Here is an 8,938-nt window from a genome sequence, read left to right on the forward strand (position 1 = left end):
CCAGCAGAGCATGAAGTAGAGTCTGGGTGTACCCCTCCCCCCAGGTGCCTGCCGGGGCCTGGGTTTCAGCTGTCCACACCACAGCAGTGGGCAACGAGCTTAAAGCCCCTGATGGCTCTGGGCGCTGACTCTCACCAGTGGCTATGGATGAAGTCACAGGCGATTTTCAGCCAGGGCCGGCCTGTGTGAAATTTTTAAAGGTCAGATATGGCCATCTCCATGTGGTCCTTGTTCTGTTTATACTTTTATTACAAAGTAAGATACCAATATGATAAAATATAAATGAAAACCATTATGCTAATAAACTCTATTCCTATTGCTTAAATAAGTTTTAAAGTCAGAATTCTTTTCATGGCATATGAGCACATGACAGTAAAGGCTAGGCAATTACACTTATTTCTTTAGTATAAGATTATGGAAACACATAAGTGCCTTGAGTTGTATTACTTCCTCTCCAATATCCAGGCTTTTATCTTTGAGGATGAGACAAGTAGACATTTTCCCACAATAATATTTTTCATGAATGATCAGTTATCTTTTTCTAAAACTAGGAGCTGGCTCATAGATGACCATCTAATGGGTTTTAGAAGCTGTAAAATGAACAGGAGGAGATTGTGCGTCTTTCTCTCTTGGATCCCCTTGTACCAGAGATATGCCACCTTCAGGTCAGCAGTGCAGCTCCCTGTGGGCTGTGCCACCTGAGCTCAGTTATATGTTTGACTTCTTTAAATCTTTTTTTCTCTGTTATATAACAATCAGGACAAGTGGAAAATATGCTATTTTGATTGTAAATGAGGCAATAAGTGCATCTAAGTGATACTTAGATAATACATAGTATCAGTAAAATCTTATTTGAATATTTAGAATATGTAAAAACTAGATTTTTGCACTTGGCCATCAGTTCCATTAGTGTCTACTGGCAGAACAAAATGTACCAAATGAAACATTGTTAAGTACAGTTCACTGGAAGGATTCTTCATTAATTATAATTTAAATATACCCATTACTAAAATTCTTTACATTTAGTGCTGCTTATGTCAGTTAAAACATCCATTTTATTTCTAGAATTTAAGAAATTGACATTATAATAAATTAAAAGTAATTTAAAAGAGAAATGTAGTGTTTGCAAGGTAATTCAGATTCAGTACATAGCAAATATGTGAACTACTAAGTTAGATCTTACATTCTTCCTGTAAGATATAGTTCTCTCTTTCTCTGAAGGTTGGCTATTAATTGGCAAATGAACTCAGAGGACCAGATGGCCAAAGCCATGCGAGATCATTAGACAGTTCCTGTTAAAATTTTGGACAACAATTAACAGAAAGCCAGCAGGAGTTCCCCACTGTTGACCCCTAAAGGGTGGCTAATCAGCAGCATATGTGTTTATTTATACCAGCAGGCCCTTTTAATTAACAACTCTGAGGTGTGTAGCTTTTTGGAACTTAGTACAGTATATTAGAAAACAGTTCTGACAAGGTTCAGCTTCAAAGCATAACTCATATTGAAATTGAAAGAAGAAAACAAAATGTCAAAAGGTCTAGCAAAGGTACAGATGGAGCAGTGTAAAAAATAAAATTCTGTAGCTAGATTTTATAAAGCCCTTTGTGAAAGTTGATCCTTTCAGGGAAAGTTGGTCCATGTCCCTCCTAATACACCAATGTAATAATGTAATGTGAACGTAATGATCCCCTAAGATCTGACAAATCAAGCAGCTGTGTAAATACTAAGGGTGGCACGCAATACCTCTAACCTTAACTCAGTCATGATACAATGTAAAAGGACTTTCTTTGTAAAGAGAAGGAGGAATTTCAGTATCACAAAGAATCACCAAAAGTGAGGTGCTTATAAACACAGGTTCCTGCTCTGAAAACCTCTCTGACTTAGAGGAAGGCTAAAATATATAGAGATATCCAAAGAATATCAGCTCTACAGATGTTGACAAAAACAAGGACCTCTCTCTAGAGAGAGAAAGATAGGAAAAGCTGTCTCCCAGAGACTGCACATTGAATTTCTAACCTCTAAAACTGTCACTGGTGGCCTACTGGCAAGAAGCTGCACTGTGATCCAGAAGGCACACAGTTCGAAGCCATCAGCTACTCTGTGAGAGAAGTATCAGCAGTCTCCTCCTGTGCAATTAACTGTCTCTGAAAATCTACTGGAGGGTCAGCTATGGGGTGGTTCCAAATCTACTGTACAACAAACTGTCACTGACTCATTTATTTCTGTGGAGTTCAAACCAACTCATACTTGCCCATGCATTGTTTGCCAGGTCATAAATCACATAGGAGATTGTCTGTCTTTCTCCTCTGGAGTCATTGGTGGATTCAAACTACCAGAGGCATAGGCTTTGGATTAGTAGTGTGAGTATGCACTATCTCACAGAGCTCTCTCCCAAATTTTAGGAAAATTAATTTCTGCTAAAGCCATTAGCTTGTGTTATCTCTGTTACAGCAAGCAGCACAAGATAACGAAAGTAGTCCTGTTCTCATTCTTTCTCTCTAATCTGGACCAGATTGCTAAACATCATCTCTTATAGTTTGGACATGTTGCTAGATGTTATTCCTTGGAAAAGACATCATGTTTGGAAAGGTGGAAGGTCAACAAAAGAGAGTAAGACACCCCTAGCCCAGAAAGAGGTGGAACGACACAGTGACTGCTACAATGGGCTCAAATGTGTCAGAGATTATGAGAATGGCACAGGATAGGGTTCAGGACAGTTGCTCATAGGACCACAATGAGTCATAAATGACTCCACTGCACCTAATAATAACAACAATCTGGACAAATTTACATAATTCAAGAACAATATTGTGTTAATACTTGGAATGTTACTACCAGTGCTAACTTCATAATTTTCCCCCTGTCACTTGTAACCAGTGCCCTTAATTACTTTGAGGCAGGAATGAACAGAACTCTATTGAAGTGCCTAATATGTGTGATATATACTAGGAATTGTGGTACTGACAAGAGCTTGATTCAATTGAGCTAATTAAATTGACAGTTAAATTACATTTTAACCTCAAATTTGGAGTTGCTGTTAATTATACCTTTTCCAATGGCTAGAACAAACAAATAAAAACAAAAAAAAATTATTCAATATTAAAAAGGAATATAAGTGCTTCCCTAGGGTCTTAACCTAATATGTGATCTTAAAAAACACATGGGATCATGGTAGGGTATGGTTAGGAATGGACTGAAAAAGGAAAAATACCATTCAACAGCAAGTTTATTTCTGAATCCATGAGATGATTCTTATGTCATAAGTAATGTAGGCCAAAAAATTCATAAAGTTACATTTATGTGAATTCTTAATGGACACTGGATGGATTTTGTAGCTTCCCAAATGTAAAATTAACAACTAATTAATAGAAGCATATATCCTAATTATTATTTTATTTTGGAATATTTGCTTGATTTTACTTTCATTTTGCATTTACTCATTATTCTTTGTATGAAAGGAAGATATTTTCTCAGTTACCCATCACCAGCTGGTTCAAATTGTTTTCTCGTCAAACATTTTTCTAGGTGGTATAGCACTGGTCTGTGCATTGCTGTACAGAGGTAACTCATGGTTGCTGTGATGCTAAACACTGTGACATTGCTATGACAAATGTGATAATGGTTACCAATTGTGGACAGTGTTTGGTGAAGCTTCCCTAATAAAACAAGCTTGGAAGCAGAAGTGACATCCACTTCTGAAATGACTTGCCTCCAGAAACTCTATGAACTGTGTTCAGGTCTTTTGTATAGTATGAAGAGGAATTTTAAGTTGTTGGCTTGGCTTGAGATTGTTGTTATGTGCCATCAAGTCATCTGCTACTTAACTCCAAAATCTTCCCTATCTTGAGCCGGTTTCATGACTCTGACATACCTACCCATGTTACCCAAATTACTGGGTCAATTCATCTTATCTAGGGTCATCTTCTCTGCTGTCCCTCCATCCGCCCTTTGAAGCATGATAGTTTTCTCCAAGGTCTGATCCCTCCTGGCCATAAGCCCAAAATATGTGAGCTGGAGCTTCAAAATCCTTGCTTTCAATGAAAAACTTGGTTTCATCCTCTCTAGGACAGACTTGTTTGTTCTCCTGGTGGTTCAATACTCTTCTCCAGTACCACATCTTAAACAATCTTTGATTGTTCTTCTATTATCCTTAATCATTGTCCAGCTCTCTGGTGCACAGCAAGTAACGGTGTAGACCATCACCTGAATAAGGTGCACCTTAGTCTCTAGACTAACAACATTGCTCTTTAACACTTTGAAGAGGTCCCCGAAAGCAGACTTCTTCAATACAATTCATCTTGATTTCTTGGCTGCTGTAGCAGAGTATTGATTGTGGAGCCAAGCAAGCTAAATAAAATTGTTAGCCTCAATCTCTTCTCCATCGAATGAGAATCTCTGCTTGTTGTTGAACTTCAATCCATATTGAAGACTATAGTCCTTGACTTTCCGCAGCAAATGTTTCAGGTCTCTCTCAGTTTCAGCAAGCAAGGTTTTGTCATCTGCATAGCACAGGTTGTTAATAAGTCTCTCTCCAATCCTAATGCTTAATTCATCCTCATAAAGTCCATCTTCCAGGATGATCTGTTTCACATACAGATTTAAAAAGTATGAAGACAAGACAAATCCATGTCACACTTCTTTCTTGATTTTGTATTCAGTGTTTCCTTGCCCTATTCTGATAAATGCTTCCTGGTCAAAGTATCGGTTTTGTACAACCAAGTGTTCTGTAATTCCCTTTCTTCTCAAGGTTAGCCACAATTTGTTGTGATCAACACAGTCAAATAAACAGTCAATGAAACACAGACATTCCTCTGATATTATTTGCTTTCAGCCAGGATCCATCTGACATTGGCAATAAAGTTCCTAATGCCACTGCCTCTTCTAAATCCAGCTTGTATTTCTGGTAGTTCTCTGTCAATATATTGTTTCAGTATTTTTTAATATGATCTTCAGCAGCAGAATCTTGCTTGCATATGATATGAGTGATACTGTTTAATAATTTTCATACTCTGTTGTGTCACCTTGTTTAGAAATGGGAATAAACTTGGATCTCTTTCAATCTGTTGGCTAGCTAGTTGTCCTCCAGATTTCTTGGCACAATCTCATGAGCACATCCAGGACAGAATCTCTTTATGGAAATACATCAATTGGTAGTCTGTCAACTTCTGGAATCTTCTTTTTATTAATTCCTTCAGAATAGCTTGGACTTTCCTCATTCATCATCACTGCTACTTGATCATATGTTGTTTCAGGAAATTCACTCACCTGTCAGTCAGTTTTTTTGGTACAGTGACTCTGTATGCTCCTTCCATCTTCTTTTAGGGCTTCCTGGGTATTTTAGCTACTGTATACACAGTAGTTCCCCTTTTTCAAACATTTCTCTTTCAGAGAGTTTGGTTACCTTTGGTCGACCATGGTCAGAAAATGGTAGTCTATGCTACCTCACACTGTCTACTACTCTTCTGACTTTATCTCACATAACATCTACTACTCAACCAACTCATTGCCATGTGTTAAGTCAGAACAACTCACAGCTGATTCTCTTGGGTTTTCAGAGACTAACATTCTCACAGAAGAAATCTCTCATGTTTCTCTCCCTGAGCAGCTGGTGGATTTAAACCTCCTGCCTTTAGTTGGCAGCACAAGTCCCTACCCAATATGCCACCAGAACTCCCCTGCTTCTACCACAGCATATCATTGTCTTATTTTATTAAGGTATTAGTGGCTACTTTTTTCTTTCTTTTTTGTGTTATAAAATTAAACACCACTGATGTTCACCATTAGTACTTTCATGTCATCGGGGATCTTTCTTAATTTCTTTACTCCCTTTCTCTACCCACCAATGACACTTAGGTTTCCCCGACCCCACCCTCAGGCCTTTTGCTCCATCCCCCACCTCCTTTTATTCACATCATGCCAATTATTCCTTTACCTTTACAATAATGATCTTAAGAAGTATATGTCCTTATGAGACTTAGTTCACTCAGCATAATGCTTTCCAGTCTTTCCCATATTATGTAGTATTTTTTAAAGCCTTTCTCTTGAGTGCTACATCATGCAAATGTACCAGAAGTTCTGAGATCATGCGAGACTTGTACTTGGACCAGAAGGCAGTCATCAGAACAGAGTAAGGAAACATTGCACGGTTCAAAATTGTGAAGGGTGTACACCACGGGTGTATCCTGTCTCCATACCTTTTCAATCTTTACTCAGAGCAGGTTATCCGGGAGGCTGGACTCTATGAGGAGAAATGTGGCATCAGGATTAGAGGAAGAATCATCAACACTCTGCTTTATGCAGATAACACAACCCTGTTTGCTGAAACTGAAGAAGACCTGAAGCACTTGCTATGGAAAGTCAGGGGCTGCAGTCTTCAGTATGGTTTGAGACTCAATATCAAGAAAACAAAGATTCTCACCACTGGGCCAATTGGCAGCATCATAATGGATGGTAAAGAGATTGAGATTGTTCACAGTTTTGGTTCACAGTCAACACTCTTGGCACCAGCAGCCAGGAAATTAAAAGACGTATTGAGATGATAAAGTCTGTGGTTCGAGAGCTCACTAAAGTGCTGAAGTGCAAAGATGTCAGTCTGGAGACTAAGGTGTGCCTGATACATGTCATAGTCTTTGCAATCACATGCTTTACATCAGAGAGCTAGGCAATGACTATGGATCATAGGAGAATTGATGCCTTTGAGCTGTGGTGTTGGAGAAGAGTATTGAATATATCATAGACTGCTAGGAACACAAACAGGTTTGTCCTGGAGAGGGTGAAGCCAGGCTGCTTCTCGGAGGCAAGGATACTGAAATTTTGTCTGACATACTTTGGACATGTTGCAAGGAGGGACCAGTCCTCAGAGAGGGACATCATGCTTGGGAGGGTGGATGGACAACGCAAGATAGGAAGACCCTCGATAAGATGGATTGATTCTGTGACTGGGGTAATTAATAATGAGGGCAGGTGTGTTGGAGATGGTGAGATTGGCACAGGATAGGGCAGAGTTTAGGGCTGTTGTACATAGGGTCGCCATGAGTCATAGGCGAACTTGACAACACATAACAACAACAATAACATGACCCTGAGTTGTATCCATGTTCTTGCTATTGTGAATAGTGCTGTTTCCTGCACTATTGTTTTGCAGTTTTCTCTATAAAGGTCTTTTGTTCCGCTAGTTACCTTTATTCCCAAGTATCTCAATTTGTAGTTAGCAATCTCGTGGCTTAGTGGCAAGAAGCTGTACTTCAGTCCTCAAGGCAAGTAAGTGCTTCTGGTTCACCATCTGCTGTTCTGGAGAAAGATGGGCAATCTCCACCTATGAGATTAACTGTCTCTGATAACCTGCCAGAAGGTCAGCTATCAGTTGATTCCAGCTCAATGATTTACAATAGCAACAATAGTAAGTGCTATTGATACCTTAGTTTGCTTGTTTCTGCTTTCTTTGTTACTGTAGAGGTATCCCACTGAATTTTGGATATTGATCTTGTTATCTTGCCACTCAGTAAATTGATATTAGTTCTAACTTTTTTTTTTAATTGAGTCCTTGGGATTTTCTGTGTACTCTATGATATCATCTGCATATAGTGACAGTTTTACTTCTTTGCAAATCTGGGTGCCTCTTCTTTTCTTCTCTTATGTTGTCCTGGCAAGTACTTTTAATAAAACATTAAATAGAGTGGTAAAAGTGAGCATCCTTGACTAGTCCGTGTTTGCCTTCAGGTTTTCTCCATTATGTTGGCTATTGCTTTTGTGTATACATTTTCTCTATATTGAGGAAATTCCCTTCTAATACTATTTCTTGAGTGTTTGAATCAGTAGTTTAATCAGTAATTGGAATTTTTGAGGCCTTTTCTGTGTCAATTGATAGAATCATGTGGTCATTGTTCTTTGCTTTGCTAATGTGATTATGTTGAGTGTATTTCTTATGTTGAAATATCCCTATACACCTATTAGGAATCACACCTGGTCATGATTTTATTTATTTATTTTTTTATGTACATCAGAGAGCTGGACAGTGACTAGGGATAATATAAAGAGAGTTGATACCTTTTAGCTGTGGTGCTGGAGAAGAGTGTTGGATATACATGGACTGCTAGAAGAATAAATAGGCTTGTCCTGGAGAGGGTGAAGCTAGGCTGCTCCTTGGAGTAAAGGATTCTGAAGCTTCATTTGACATACTTTGGGTATGTTGCAAGGAGGGACCCATCCTTAGAGAGGGACATCATATTTAGGAGAGTGGAGGGACAATGCAGGAGAGGAAGACCCTCAATGATATGGATCGACTCAGTGATTTGAGTAGTGGGAGTAGGTGTGTCAGAGACAATAAGGTTTGCACAGGCTATGAGTCGCAAGCGACTCGACGACACATAACAAAAACAACAGTTGGATTCTATGGCCAAGGATTTTGTTAAAAGTTTTTGCATCTGTGTGCATGAGACATCTTGGTGGGTAGTTTTCATATTTTGTAATATCTTTGCCTGTTCTTGATATGAGGGTTATGCTTTTTTCATAGGATGACTCTGAAAATGTTCCTTCTTTTCTTATTTTTAAAAAAATAATTGAAGTAGAATTGTTGATAGGTCTTCTCTGAATGTTTGGTAGAATTCAGGGGAGACACCATCTGGGTCAATGCTTTTTTGTTGTGGGGGAGATTTTTTAGCATTCCTTGTATCTTCTTTCATCATGAGTCTGCTTAGTTGTTCTAAATCTGTCCATGCCAACCTGGGTAGGGTGTGAGTTTCAAAGAATTTGCCCATTTCCTCTAGGTTTCAAATTTATTGGAGTATAGCTTTGAACACTAATGAACGAAGGCCAGATGAGTTGTGGGAGGATATCAAGAGTATCATCCAGGAAGAGTGCAAACGGTCATTGCAAAGACAGAAGAGGAAGAAAAGACCAAAATGGATGTCAGAAGAGACTCTGAAAATTGCACTGGAGC

Source organism: Elephantulus edwardii, unplaced genomic scaffold, assembly GCF_000299155.1.
Source record: "Elephantulus edwardii isolate Elephantulus edwardi_28Jun2011 unplaced genomic scaffold, EleEdw1.0 scaffold00147, whole genome shotgun sequence".
Classification (NCBI taxonomy): Eukaryota; Metazoa; Chordata; class Mammalia; order Macroscelidea; family Macroscelididae; genus Elephantulus; species Elephantulus edwardii.